The sequence below is a fragment of the Meles meles genome, chromosome 7 (genome assembly GCF_922984935.1).
Source record: "Meles meles chromosome 7, mMelMel3.1 paternal haplotype, whole genome shotgun sequence".
NCBI lineage: Eukaryota > Metazoa > Chordata > Mammalia > Carnivora > Mustelidae > Meles > Meles meles.
The window spans coordinates 32,089,891-32,105,504 of NC_060072.1; positions in this window are offsets into that span (position 1 = coordinate 32,089,891).

Sequence of the window (15,614 nt, forward strand, 5' to 3'; positions counted from 1 at the left end):
GAAGGCAGAGGCTTTAACCCACTGAGCCACCCAGGTGCCCCAAGGGTTATTATTGTTTTTAAATTTTATTTATTTTTTAAAGTAGCCTAAGGAAACTAACAGAGTAGAAAATGCCACATTTCTTAAGACACTCTCCCAGCTCCTCTAGGGCTTCTGGACCCATAGGTACACTCAAAGTCTGCTAGGCTTCAGGAGGTTGGATATACAATGTTATTCGGACTATATATAACAAAATAAATGCAAAACTTATACATTTGAAGAGAAATATGAGAACATATCCTAAAGGTGTTGGATTGGGGTAGAAGAATGTGATATTGGAGTAGACTGAATTCACTGTTATGAGTACACTTAACTGGAAATTCCATATTCAATTAATTAACTTGAGAAACTTGGAGTAGATCTAATAGTTTCCTAGACCAGTTTACCAGAATCTGGACACAAAGGTCAATGATGCTGAATTCAGTTGACAATGTCAGAATTTCCTTGATATTTGGCAGAGAAAGACATGTTCTGGGAGGTTGGATGTACTTACTATGTATGACCTGCTGCTCTCTTCAGTCTTCTTCCATGTCCTCTAGGAGGGCACAGAGGTTCTTGACAGATGCATTAGTAAGGGTAGTACAAACATCCTGGAAGAGCTCTGTGGTGACTCTTATAAGTAGGTCAACAATGACAGTGGCAGAAGTTACCACGAAAGTGGGCACTCTCTCTAGGATGTAAGGGCAATCTGGCTGTGATATCTGTCACCCCATTGATCGCCAGGATTGTTAATGGCTGATCTGGCTGGCTAGGTGGGTGTCCCCTTCCTCCCTCATGGCTTCATGTGTGTCCCTCCCAAAGCTGTGCCCTCAGTTGAAGAGGCAGATCTTCCCAATGAGAGTATCATTCTTTGGTCAAGGGTATGCAAGTAGCTGTACTACCTGCTAGAAACTCCAGGTAAGCTATCAGGGTCCATTTGTGAGAGAATGTAGGGTAGTCAGGCTTCCAAGACTCCAGACACATCCAAATGAGGCACTATATGTGGCACTCTGCCATTCTTAAAAATAAAACAAACACAAACAAATAAATAGGCACTCTCAGTTCCTTCAGGATAATGGGATATTGGAGTGGTAGTTAACCTGCTATGATATTGTAGGCATGATGACCACATGGACAGCAGGACCAAAAGAGTTGATCAGAATGGTTTGACCTTTAGAAATCTTTGGCTTTGACAAATTGATTCTGATATCTCTACTAATGAAATAAGATGGATGGGGGCATCTGGGTGGCTCAGTTGGTTAAGTGTCTGGCTCTGGATTTTAGCTCAGCTCATGATCTCAGGGTTGTGAGATCAAGCTCTATGGCCAGCTCCACACTCAGTGGGGAATCTGCTTGAAATTTTCTCTCCCTAAACCCCCCAAATAAAAAAATCTAAAAAAAAAAAGAAAAAAGAAAAAAAATAGATGGGTAACCTACTATAGTCTATATATTATTTGATTTGTTTTGTATTTGATTTCTACCTGGCTTTATTTCATTTGAATGAACAGAAGCCCAAATCTGGTTAAAACAGGGCGCCTGGGTAGTTCAGTGGGTTAAACCTCTGCCTTCAGCTTAGGTCATGATCTCAGGGGCCTGAGATCGAGTCCCACATCGGGCTCTCTGCTCAGTAGGAAGCCTGCTTCCCCTTCTCTCTCTGTCTGCCTCTCTGGCTACTTGTGATCTCATTCTCTGTGTCAAATAAATAAATAAAATCTTTTTTAAAAAATCTGGTTAAAACAAAACAAAACAAAAGAAGAAAACCTTGATCTAACACAAAATAGAGATAAGGACCCTTAACCAGTATGCAGACTTAAACTTGTAAAAAGATTCAGAGCCACTTGAAAATATTTTCTTTATTTTGTTACATCACCTTCTCATTGAATAGAATGCTAATGGTTGATTCTGAATCTCGTGTAAATACAGGATACCAAAGAGGAGGGTGTGAATCCATGTAGAGAAGAACTGACATTCAAGTTGTCTATCAAAAGAAAACAATGGGAAAAATCCTTGTGAGAGGTGCAGGTTCTGCTTGGAGAGGAACTAGCAATACTCAGAGATGTGTACAAAGACATGCAGGTTGCTTTGTACTTTCTTTTGATAAGAAGGTTACTGTACTTTTTGTTTTTATGAGGAATAGTTGCACTACTTTAGAGGAACTGTGATTTTGCTATTGTTTTACCAAGAGTTAAAGATGATTAAAAGATGTGCCTATGGGGACACCTGTATAGCTTAGTTGGTTAAGTGACTGCCTTCAGCTCAGGTCATGATCCTGGAGTCCCCAGATTGAGTCCCACATCCAGCTCCCTGCTCAGCGGGAGTCTGCTTCTCCCTATGACCCTCCCCCCTTCTTATGCTCTCTCTCTCTCATTCTCTCTCCTTCAAATAAATAAAATCTTTAAATTAAAAAAAAAGATGTGTCTATGGATATTAAGTTGACAAGAGGATGAATTGTGCTGGATTGTGTTTTGTTAATGTGTCATTGCTGCTGCTGCTTCTTTTTTCTTTTTTTTTTTTTAAGATTTTACTTATTTATTTGACAGACAGAGATCACAAGTAGGCAGAGAGGCAGGCAGAGACCAAGAGAGGGGGAAGCAGGCTCCCTGCTGAGCAGAGAGCCTGATGTGGGGCTTGATCCCAGGACACCTGAGCCGACAGCTGAGCCGACACCTGAGCCGACACCTGAGCCGAAGGCAGAGGCTTTAACCCACTGAGCCACCCAGGCGCCCCGTCATTGCTGCTTCTATCTAAGGCTAGGAAAATATTTCCTGAAATTCCCCTCATTGGTGTCAAGCTGGTGTTGACTAAGAAAGGAATTTGTATGAGAGTAGAAGATACAAGAATAGAAGAAACCATTGCTTTTGGAAGGTTGTTGGCAGGCTCCAGCTTCCAGATCATCTCCCCATTACAAGTCTAATCAACAACAGTGGCCTCTAGCACTAGAGGACACTTTACATAGAGATAATAGCTTCCAAAGGCTTCTCTGCGTCTGCTTCAGAGGCCAGAAGAGTATGGCTGTAGGAATTTTCCTGCAAGTTCCGAGTGACCCACTCAAGTCAGCATTCAGGCTGTGATAAGTGACTTTGTTTCTCCAGTTTCTGTTTTCTAGACCTCAACTTCTTCAGCAGTAACTTCCCTTTTCCTATAGTAGTTTTACTCTCTCTTTTCCTGACTGAATATTGACTGACACAAATAGTATTTTAATAATATTTAATGATGCTGAATTTCTTATTTATGCTGTTATGCTGTGAAAGTTTCTATATAGACCATTATTATTTCACGGTCATGAAATGCAATAGATAATAAAACCATGCCCTGAAAGTGGTTGCTAAAGAAAAACTACTCCCGAGTAAGTAGAAAAATATATCTTTAATGAAAATTATATCCATATTCTTCTAGATTAATTAGGATTTTCTCAGTGACATCCTGCAAATGTCAACTAATTTAGTAACAAGGCTTTTACTACTCTTATAAGTGCTGTGATTTCAGATATTTTTCCTAGTGATAGAAAGTGTGTGTTAATTTGAAGGTAAAATGCCCACTTTTAAGTAGATTTTATCTACTTGTAAGTTCTGTTACTAATTTTTGTTGAATATTTGAAATTCACCCTACCACCACTACCTGACTATTCAATAAAAGAATTACTAAAGCAGAAGGCATTTACTGTGTTTTCAATAAACAAGCAAATAAAGAAGTAAATCAATACTTTTGAAAATATTAAAAATTATTATGTAAAGTAGGTTTTCCCAAATGGCCTGAAGTTACTGCTTTGTTTTCCTTTTCAGAAAACAGGGGGCCTTAGGCTGCCTGATCTTGACAAGAAAACTTTGCTTACCTTTGATATTTTCATAATGCTGGCCATATTGTATTTAATGTTTTTCCTCTCTGAAACTAGCTTAGAGAGTAATATCTACTACAAAGGTCATGACTCCAGAAGATGCGTGAAGTGAAATGAGTGGCACAAAACAGTAGGTAGTAAAGCATCATACAAGTCAATGAACAACAAGGTCAATTGCTTCATATCTACTTGCGGTTGAACACAGCTGGAGTGAAAAAAGTCATAATGCTTGACTGGCATTGTACAGCAGTGTAATGTGGGATAATAAGGGAGCTGAAATCATCAGTTTACAAAAACTGTTACTCTGACTAGGCAAACAGAAAGAAAAGGCAAGTTGTCAAAAAGAAAGACCAAGAAAGATTCACGTGATAAGCATGAGGATGGAATACAAAAGCTCATGTCCCACAATCCTTTGAAGCTACAGACCCGGAATACTAAAGTTGCTATTAAGTTCTGATTTAAACTCATTTTGAACTTCCTCTGAAAGCAGTATCTCTGCTGTCTGCCACTCTCAATTTTCTGAGCAAAAATATGAATTTTATGTATAAGTAAAATGAACACAAATGTTATTTGAAGAATAGTCATAAAATTTTACCTAGTAAATGCTGTGGTTATGCTAATATTTCCTACAGCATATAACTCAGGATAAACCTCAAATAGCAAGGGTTTTTGTGGTGTTTTTTTTTTTCCCTCTCTAAAACAAGTTATATCAACACGTGCAATTAAGTATACATAAATCAGTGTAAACTTTCGGGAAATGAATATGTGGGAAATGGAGATTATATGGTGTTAACATCTTATAAAAAATACATTGAGAAAGATATCAAGCTGTCAAGACGTTGCCCTTCCCTTTTCTGAAGTTTCCGAAGTATTTAAGGACATTACACATTTTGACTTCTTAACCATGATTTAGCCCTGACGAGCAGAGAAGCACAGTGCCCACTGAGAATTCATTTGCACTACCAGCTGAAATGAAGTACTCAGGGAATGCTCTTTTCTAAACCAGAGTACTCAGAGGGTGCATGTATTTTTCAAGGAGTCACTGCTACCCTGTACCCACAATCAGTGCTCTTTGTACTTGTCTGGGGCTGCAAAATCAATTATAGGAACATTAAAAAGGAGCAGTGCTCAGCTAATGACATGGTGTCGGAGGTGTAGCTCTTTGCTTTTGTCTTTTTTACACATTTGCTTTTTGAAGTGAAAAATCAATTAAGATGACTAGCAAAACACACCACAGACATTCTGAAGAAGTCTTTCCTTCTCTTTAATGTGTTTTAGAGAGCTTCCCAATCATTAACTAAGTCATATTCAGTTAAGTCTCTCATACTAATTGTCTCCTTTTCACCTTTATGGGGGAGACAATTGACTTTCATTTAGTAAAATGCATTTGTCATTTTCAGAGCCATTTAGAAAATACCATGTGGGTGGGCATCTGTGCAGTTTAGGATCTCCTCTGGAAAGAGATTCTCAAGTATAAATATTCAATAAAACAGGAGAGTTGTCAAAACATATTCTTAGTTTATACCCACAGGTTGGGCCTGGATTTCTCATCTATATTTGTAGGAATTAAAAGTATTGGGGCACCTGGGTGGCTCAGTGGGTTAAGCCTCTGTCTTCGCCTCAGGTCATGATCTCAGGGTCCTGGGATTGAGCCCACATCTCTGCTCAGCAGGGAGCCTGCTTCCCCCATCTCTCACTGCCTGCCTCTCTGCCTACTTGTGATCTCTGTGTCAAATAAATAAATAAATAAAATCTTTTAAAAAAACAAAATAAATAAATAAGTAAGAAGTATTAGGGCATGTTTTCCTATTTTTAGAGTGCTGTGTAAAAGAAAAAAATTAAAAACATTGATCCCAGTAAAGTATGGCATATTACCATTTCCCTTAGTCACCCCCTCCCAAATAATTAAGGGAATGCCATTCAATTCATTTAGGGGAAGAAAGGATCACAATCGGGTAGAAAAGAAATCGTAACTATTTCTGTTTTCCTGAAAAATGGTCAGTGATTAGATTTTAAATCTTGTTTTCCTGCTTATAAAGTTAGTGTCCAGTTTAGATAAATAAGAGAATAAAATCAATCTTCTGGTTCGAATAAATAGCAAGCGTTTAATTAGCTCTTCACACTGTGACCAATGTATTAGTAATAGTGCATCTGCTATGAACAATAGTAAAATGTGATATAATATCAACCTCATTTTCCATTTATATTCATAATTATATACATAATTACTCACTTTCATTCTTTTTGTTCCTTAGCTAAACATAATTTCTTTCCAGCTCTGCAGTTTTACTCTAGTTTTCATAATTTTGTATAGACACAGTTTATACAATGAGTTGTGTTTTAATTTCAAGTTGATCACTCCAGATATAGGTAGAGCTATGGTCTTTCTGCATCTTCCTATTTATCACCATTTTATGTTTATGACTGATTTTACTATAACAAGGTATTTTCAATGGTTTTCTAGCAAATAAGATGTTCCAAGCTGTACTTATAAACGATCCTTTCTCTTTGTATAGCAGTCAATTAGTTATGTTTGTTACACAGGCATTTAAGGTATCAGAGCCGTGGAGATAGGGAAGGGAGGGAATAGGAAAACGATGTTTAAAACCTCTGACTTTGGATTTCTATCACTTAGGAGCAGCCTGCACAGAAGCAAGTTCCCAGAGCTAGGGGAAGTCTAGTTTACTTAGTGGAGCAAAACTGGAACCTATCAAAAATTTCCTTTAAAACTGATTTTTCATTTTTGCAATAATGCGCTGTGCCTGGTCTCTAATGAAGCATTTTAGATGCAGTAAGTTAGAAAAGGTTTCTGTCCCCTGAGAAATAACAATCCCAATAAAAAAAGTTACATCTTCCTCTAGCTCCTGGGATGGAGAATGTCAGAAAAACTTTGTTGTTCTCATTCTGTCTTCAACACAAGCTAGATTTCTGACAAGCTGTCAAGCTGCCCAAAGGTTTGCATACCCTTCTTCCCTGTAGGTGACTCCTTCTCTGGCATGATTGAAATGGGGAATATAGCTAAAAACAGGATGGAGAGAATCAGGGAATGAGATAATTAAGGCTTTTTTGATCATCTAGTCCTTGCTGAGGGAAGAGCTCAGCTATTTAATAGGACTTATTTGAAATGCTCTGCAGTGTGAATCATAGCATGTGAAAAGAGAAGTTCTTATCTGGAACTGTGTTGTGCTATTTGTAAATTTTGTGCCTGAAATTTTGGAACAGATGCATAAAAGGTGCTGGCTAAATGAGTTGATGGAATGTCACTTTCAAGGTTGTTGGTTTTTTGTTTTTTGTTTTTTGCTTTTTTTAAGAGTAATATGTCTCTGAATATTTTTTGCCTTATGAACAGATTTCTGATATTTTCCATTTTATAGTTTCTCTTTTGTGCTTTCTGTAAAAACAGCCTCAGAAGACTCCGAATAATTTCTTATTTTTCTCCTTCTGATCCCTTTTAGTAGGTTAACCCCTTTTTATTCTAGTGCTTTTAAGATTCTTGTTATCATAGCATGACTTAACTCTAATTGGAAAAAGAATATATGTATAAAAGTGTAGATATCCTGTAGTGAACATTACCACAAAAAATAAATATCTGAGTAGAAAGGAAAAAAAAATTTATGTGATATGCTGTTTAGAAATGGCATTTTGGGTATTTCAGAACTGACCTAGGTGAGATTTTTGAGGCACCTGAATGAGCAATATGTACTTTGGAGGGCTTCAAATGGGGAAGCATGGAGTAGAACTTTGTTGATCTCTAAAACTGATCTCATTCTAGCCTCATCTTTGTGATTCCTGCAGCCTCCAATTAACCTATAAAGGGAAGTGTCTCCTTTATTGTTATTAAGACTCAAAATAATGGCTCCAGAAGATTGTTTTTTAAAGATTCTCTTTAACTCAGTGAGGCAATGAAAAGATTAAAAACTGTCTTTTTCAAGTCTTAGAGTTGTGATCTTTGTTTACTTCAATCTCTGTGCAGTTTTTGGTTGTGTTAGGTCCAAACGAGGGAGGCTGGATGTTGGGGATCTGTGTGTCACTTATATGGCTAGCACTGCAGCCCATTTGTTCCTGTGCACACCTTAGGAACCTTGAACTTGGCTTTGCCAATCGACTTTTTCTTAATACATTTTAGTTTTTGGGAAAACACACATGTAGAAAATACTGAAATTGAATCCGTTCTTTTAGAGGCATGTCAAGTAGATGAAAAATGAAAATGTAAGTTATATGCACTATTAATCTGTGTGTATTCTGTGAAAGTACTATTTTAGACGTGTACTCCTGTGTACTTTCCTAAGGAAAAGAGTACCCTTTTTAGGTGGCAGCATTATATAGATTGAGAAAATTATCTTTCACACATATATTATCATTCATTGTCCTTATGGACAAACTTACCAAATAATGGTCAGTGTCCTCATCCCCTACCCCATTTTGGCTTGGCAGATCTGTCTTATGATTTCTTACACATGGTGAATCATTCTACAACTGAAAAGGGTAGTGCCTAGAAATATTTGGAGAAACTTTTTCACTTAAGGAAGGTCCCATATTTTAAGACTCAAGACCAACATTAGGACTATCACACATTTACATGTCCATGAGCTTTATTCCTTGTTGTCTTCACAAACATGCATTTTTAATGGCAGGGAATGCAGATACTTTCTCTGGTTCCGGGATAAGGAAACTGAGACCCAGGCTGGGCAAATGGCTGACATGTGTTAGTGCCAGGACTAGATCTCAAGTGTTCCGCCCTCAAGTCATTGTCCAGATCCAGAGAACTTCCTCATTAATTTTGGTCAAGTAATTGAGTAGAAATGAATTGTTCTTACTTTCCAAAGGCAAAACAACCAACAAACCAAAAACAAAACAAAACAAACAAAAACCTATAAGGATCTGATGGAATCTGCCTAAGGATTGTTAAGTTGAAGTTACTACAGAACTAAAAATACACACTAACACTTCATTGTTTAATATCCCCAGTGTCTTTTTGCTAGACATCCTTAGCATTATCATTGCCTAACTGGATAAATAAAATGAGGACAAGTATTTGTATTTGTCCTTCATTGGAAACTAAAAATTCTCTCCAAATCCAAAATGCTGATCTGGTGAACAAACACATTTTCAAATCCCTCAGAAAGCTTAAATTGTATTGTTAGAGGCAGAGGAACTCCCCCACTCCCATAATGAAGCCAGTATTTCCATTTGTAATTTATCAATTCCGTTGTATTTCTGTAAATAAATAGCCAAAGAGTTATACAAATGAAAATTGCTTTTAAGCTTTGCTGAATATTTAAACAGTTTTTGATGAAGAACATTGAATGCAAATACAGTGCAAAATTTGCAACATGAATTAAATTACCAAAAAAAAGTCTTTAGGATATAATGATAAGTAGATCTATGTACATTTTAATTTGCAATGACAAATCAAGATATGACAGCAGTAGCCCCTATTTAAACATCTTTTACTTATAATTTAAAAAAACAATTATTTTTCTAAATATTAAAAAGTGCTCTTGCTTATAAATATGTTACTCTAAATATTATGCACATGGAAAAAAGAAAGAAAAAAAAAAAACCCAAACAGAAAACTGAAGTCCAAATAGTCAATGCCAAAAGTAAATGATGGCTTAAAGTCAGTGAATAAAACAATTTGAAGACTCTGTACTTTTAAGGAATCTCAGAATCTTATAATTTATTAAACTGTTCCCCAGTCAAGAATGACCTTTATAAAACTGTGTAAGCTAAATACAGTAATGTCAGGTTCATGGTGAGAATTTCCAGCAGTGACAGCCAATATTCTTCTGTTCTCTCGATTCCATTATTTCAATGTATATTTTTAAGAGGATCATATTAACCAAACTGTAAAATATTGAAATGTCTTTTCTTTGGGAAAAATTTAATTTTACTGCCCTAGAACCATTTTTTTTTGTTTTTATTCATGATGAAAACTAGCAATTATTGTGATAGACATGACTGTAGTCAAATTTCTAATTTTATATACAAGTATGCTGGATTTGTTTCTTAACTATTTGATAGACAGTGTTTAGCTTATTTCTAAGTAAGATTTTCATGGTCAGTTGGATTCAAATCCTTGCTGGAACACTTCTCTTAATGCTTGTTTGCCTCCTCTATAATGTAGGAATAAAAATAAAAATGATCTTACTGATTTGTTGTGAGGGTTAAATTAGTTAAGTGCCCAACAAATAATTTCATTTGTTCCTTCAACACATATATTTTAATTACTTTCAAGATTCTCTTCTCCTTGCTACTTTGCCACACCTGAAACTATCATTTCATTTTCCTCCATTTTCCAGGGCATAACATCTTCAAGGAAGCTCTATATTCAGATCCTTTCCCCCACGTGCTTACTCACAGAACTTTCTGTCACTCTGCAGTCCAGCATCTCCCCCAGTCACCAAAATCAGATTTTCTCATTGATCCCCAACTTTGCGGAGGGTCATTGTTTCAATCTCTATGCCTTTTGCCTGTCTTTCAGATTACAGTTGACCCTTGAACAGTGTGGGGCTAGGAGCACCAACCCCTTGTCCAATTGAAAATCAGCATATAACTTTTGACTCCCCCAAAACTTTAACTATTAATAACCTACTGTTGAAGACTTGCCATAACATAAACAGTCAATGAACACATATTTTGTATGTTATAGGTATTAAATACCATTTACTTACAGTAAAGTAAGCCAGAGAAAAGAAAATCTTAAGAAAATCATAAGGAAAACAAAATACATTTACAGTACTGTATTTTTTTTAAGATTGTATTTATTTATTTATTTGACAGAGAGAGAGATCACAGGTAGGCAGAGAGGCAGGCAGAGAGAGAGGGGGAAGCAGGCTCCTTGCTGAGCAGAGAGCCTGATGTGGGGCTCCATCCCAGGACCCTGAGATCATGACCTGAGCCAAAGGCAGAGGCTTTAACCCACTGAGCCACACAGGTGCCCCTACAGTACTGTATTTATTGAAAAAAATTCACATACAAATCAACCTGCAGAGTTCAAACTTGTGTTGTTCAAGGGTCAATTGTATTTTGCTATCCACTACCTTTTGCCCCCTTTGGATTGATATTTTGCTTAAGCATGATTAACACACAGTGTTAGTTTCAGGTGTACAATATAATGATTCAGCAATTCTGTGCTCATCAAAATATGTGTACTTTTAATCTCCTTTATTTCACCCATTCCCTCCCCTCTGACAACTACCAGTTCTCTATATTTAAGATTCTGTTTTTTCATTTGTCTCTTTTTTAGTTTTTTTTCTGTTTGTTTCTTAAATTCCACATATGAGTGAAATTATATTGTATTTGTCTTCCTCTGACTGACTTATTTTACTTAGTGTTATACCCTCTAGGTCCACATATTTTGTTGCAAATGTCAAGATTTCATTCTTTTTATGGCTGAGTAATATCCATAGTATGTGTATGGTATATGTGCATGTGTGTGTGCATGTGTGTGTGTGTGTGTGTGTACATGTGTTTGTGTATACCACATCTTTATTCATCTGTTGATGGGCACTTGAGTTGTTTCCCTATCCACTACTCTTTGAAAGGCCTGCTGTGATTTCTATGGCATTGTACTCTGTTCTGCGTTCCCCTCCTTTACAAAACAGCTTGGCTCAGTGAGTTTAGTAAGAGAGAGATTCTTGAGCTAAACAGGCTTCAACTCCTACTTTTAGTACTTACTAGCTATATGGCCCTAAGGAAATTATAGACTCTCTGCTTCTTATTCTATTCAGTGAAGCTGATAACAGTACCAATCTCTTGATATTTTGGAAGAATAAAATGAATTAAACATGTAAACTGTTCAAAACAGTGACTGTCCTGTAAATATTTATTATCTTTTCTTATACATATAATCTCTTTCATGTGTAAAAGATAATTAAAATAATCTATAATGAAGTTTATCGCTAATCTGTGAAGTTCTTATAATTTTTCTTTTTTTGCACTTTCTACATTTTGTTTCTACAAACATAATATAGTGAAATAAGAAAACGCCGCATTTGAAAAAATTGTGAAATAATCAAATGTAAACCTTAAGTTGGAACTACTATTTTCTTAGCATTTACTTCATTTCTTGTAATTTTCTTAAGGAGATGAGCATATAAAAATCTATGTTTAACAAAAACTATGTTCCTCTAAAGGAATATATTTGGGAACGTCGAAAAACTGCCCATTAAAACAAGACATGTTCCATTGTCAAAATAATGTCACTGAGTATTGGCAGTGTCCCAGATTGCCATGGCAGAGTCTGATGGAGATTATTTTAATTATCTAGATCAGTGATTCTTAGCTGCATTTGGATATGAGAGAGGTTGCAATGAAATTTCTGAAACTATATTTAAAATATTGTATTATGGCACATTGTTCTAGCTTTCATCACATTCTCAAAGTATTGTGATCCTCAAAAATTCCAAACCATAAGTACTGCTAGATGCCTACCTCCAGATTATTTCCTATTTAAATTCCACAAATGGTAATATATCTCTTTAGAAAACAATTTGGATACTGAACATCTTAATTTTGTAAAAATTTTTTAAAAAGGAAAGTCATCAGATTACCATGATTTTTATTTTGTGTATTTCTGCATTTTTATAATTTTCTATGAACACATATTAATTTTCAGATGAGAAAAAGAAGTTATTTTAATTCAATACACAGTTCAGTTTTCACTAGTATATCTCAATTTTTATACACCTTCCTCTTCTCACTCCCTTCCCATCTCAGATGAAAAAGACTTGATGAAATTCTCAAACAGATAAGCGAGGCGCCAACACTGGCAACTTAAATGTCTGTTACTTCCCTCTCTTACTACCCCATGCAGTGATAACTTCCTTTTGTGAGCTGGAGTTTACATCCTGGAGTTTCAGGAGGCATGCTACCCATGGATTAATAGTTAAGAATGTGGACTCTGGAGGCAAGGTACCTGAAATATATACCAGGTCCACTATAATCCAGCTCTTTGTTTTAGTTATCTCTATGGGAAACAAGAACAGTAATCATACCAACTTCATAAAACTATCATTATAAACACAATGAATATAAATAAAGTGCTAAAAACAGGGTCATATATAAAACAGTGACATTATAAAAACGAAAATATACTCCCCTTCCCATTCTTTTTCCTTCTCCTCTTCCTTATTGTTCTTATATGTCCTACTTACCTTTCCATTTTTATCTCTCCCTATTTCTAATAAAAATGTATTCATTTTGTGCATCACTTCAAGTATCTACTGGACATCAGTGATTTAAAGAGAGAGCGTTTATCACTTTTCATATTTTCTCTTTATTAAATCATGTAGGTACTTGATGGATTAATAAGCTGTCTAAGAAGAACAAAAATCAATGGACTAAAATTAAGCTTAGACGTTTTATGTCCAATTGTAAGCTTGCCAGAAAGATACGTACAGAAAGGCAAGTATCTTTTAAGACACATCTTATACATGGTTGTTAACCATAGCTTGTTTACTGCTATTACTACCACCCCCACTAATACTTCCACCACCACCCTACATGGCATTTATATACTACTTATGAAAAAAATAGTAAATGCTATCATTTATTGACTATTGACCTAGGCTATAAAATGGTCCCTTAAGGTCTCCATGTCCTAATCCCTGGAATATAGGAATATGTTACCTCATATGGTGAAATGAATTTTGCAGATATGATTAAGAATATTGAAATAGGTAGATTATCTTTGATTATCTGGCTAGGTCTAATATAATCACAGGGGGCCTTATAAGAGAGAGGCTGGAGATCCTATGACTGAGAACTATATGACAAAGGAAACAGAAATTTGTTACTATGAAGTTGGAGGAAGGTACCATGAGCCTGCGAAAGTAAGGTATGTAGTTCTAGAAATCAGAGAAAGCAATGAAAAGGATTTCCTCTCAGAGCCTCCAGAAGGAAGGTTCCTGGTATATCCTTCAGTTTAGCCCAGTGAAACTGATCTCAGAGTTCAGACCTCTAGAACAGCAAGAGAATCAGTTAATGTTGTTTTAAGACATTAATTTTGTGGTAATTCGCTACATTAGCAATAAGAAATTAATAAAACCATTTCCTATGTTTAAAGGCTTGGGCTGTGATCTTGGCATGCATAATTTCAACACTCAGTTGAGTGTTTCTCTTGGCTCAGAGAAAGGGCAGCTGGTTTATTACCAGGTCTACCTAGTCCCTTGTGTTTAGGAAATGCACACTTTATACAAATGTGCACAGTAGTCCCAATTACCCAATTCTAGCTTTGACAGCAGATTTTCAGAGGCCATAGTCTTCACATAAAAATAAAACATGGTTTACTCATACTAAAATTTTATTTTAGGGTACATAGGTTATACTTTAAACCATGTTGATCTCACTTTTATCTCCTAATATTCAGCCCAAGAAATTAAAGTTCTGACCAAATGTATTTTGATAGCACAAGTAAAGGAATAGAGATATCTTCTAAGGGTAGCTTCTGGATAGATAGACATCATAGAAAAAGAGATAACTTGACCAAGAATTAAAAAAAACAAAACCAAAAAAAAAAAAAAAAACAAAGCCAAAACTAGGTCACAAAGCTGCAAACTTGCACATATGAGCAACCCAGCTATTGGATATCTCCAAAGGTAGCAGAATTCCATTATGAAATCTGTAGAATGTTATTATGTCATGAAATATACATCTTTTACATTTTCCTTTTGACACATGCAGATGAAGAAGTTCCTGGTGTGATTGCATTTATGAAAAAGTTGATGGCTGGGTGTTAAAATGTGAAAAGTGACAGCAATTTTTCAAGCAGAAAAAAAACCTTCAGAATACTAATGAGAGAAGACAGTGTGAATGTAGACTTGGTAGGCATAGCTTTTATTTTCTCATCCTTGACAAAAACATCACATCCTGAAAATGGTATCTACAAAGGATAAGGAAAGGCCAAATTGTGTGTTTCTTTGACAGAATATTACATGCAAATAATGGGCTTTTTCTACAGCCTTTCCATTTACATTAGTTTCGAACAATGATCACATGCAACTCATGAATATTCTGATTTTTTATTGCATACCAATGTATGATTTTTGTAAATGGTCACAGGTGCAAATTTTGCATGAGCAATCACAATTACTGCTGTGATTGAAAACACTGTGCATGTAAGAGAGGCAAAGAGGTGATACAGTTTTGTAAATGTGTAGAGAATGAATCATTATGCACAGTTTACATGTGAACTGCAAAGACACTTGAATTTGGTGTCTAAAGAAGACACATGAAAAATTTTAAATTGTCAGGTGCTTTTATACAAACTTTGAAGGAATGTTCACATACATGCAAGAGAATTTATTTCAATAGTTTTTCACTGGCAAATGAGGGTGAATTTATAACAGGTAAAGATTTTGATACTTTGAATACTAGATTTACTCTGAAGGATCACAAACAGATTTGCATCTGGTCAGTATTTATAGGCAAGACCTTCAAGGAAAAGGCAATAAGAAACATTAGACTGATTGGAAAACCCATTAAAAGTGTGCATAGCAGGTAGGAGATGCCTACCACATGGACAGGTACTCCCTTAATGATTTGGCATAGAATTTCTTGTTCAGTTTATTTCTAGATATGATTCTTTCTGAGAGAGAAATGTTTGTTGTTTAGTGCTTATTTATTTTACCAAGGAACTAGACTTTTATATTTTATTATCGTTGCAAGGCAAACTTTTACAATTACAAATTCTGTTGTACTTGAAATGATACTTTTGCTTTAGTAATATTCATAACTGTATCTATTAGGTGCTATAAAC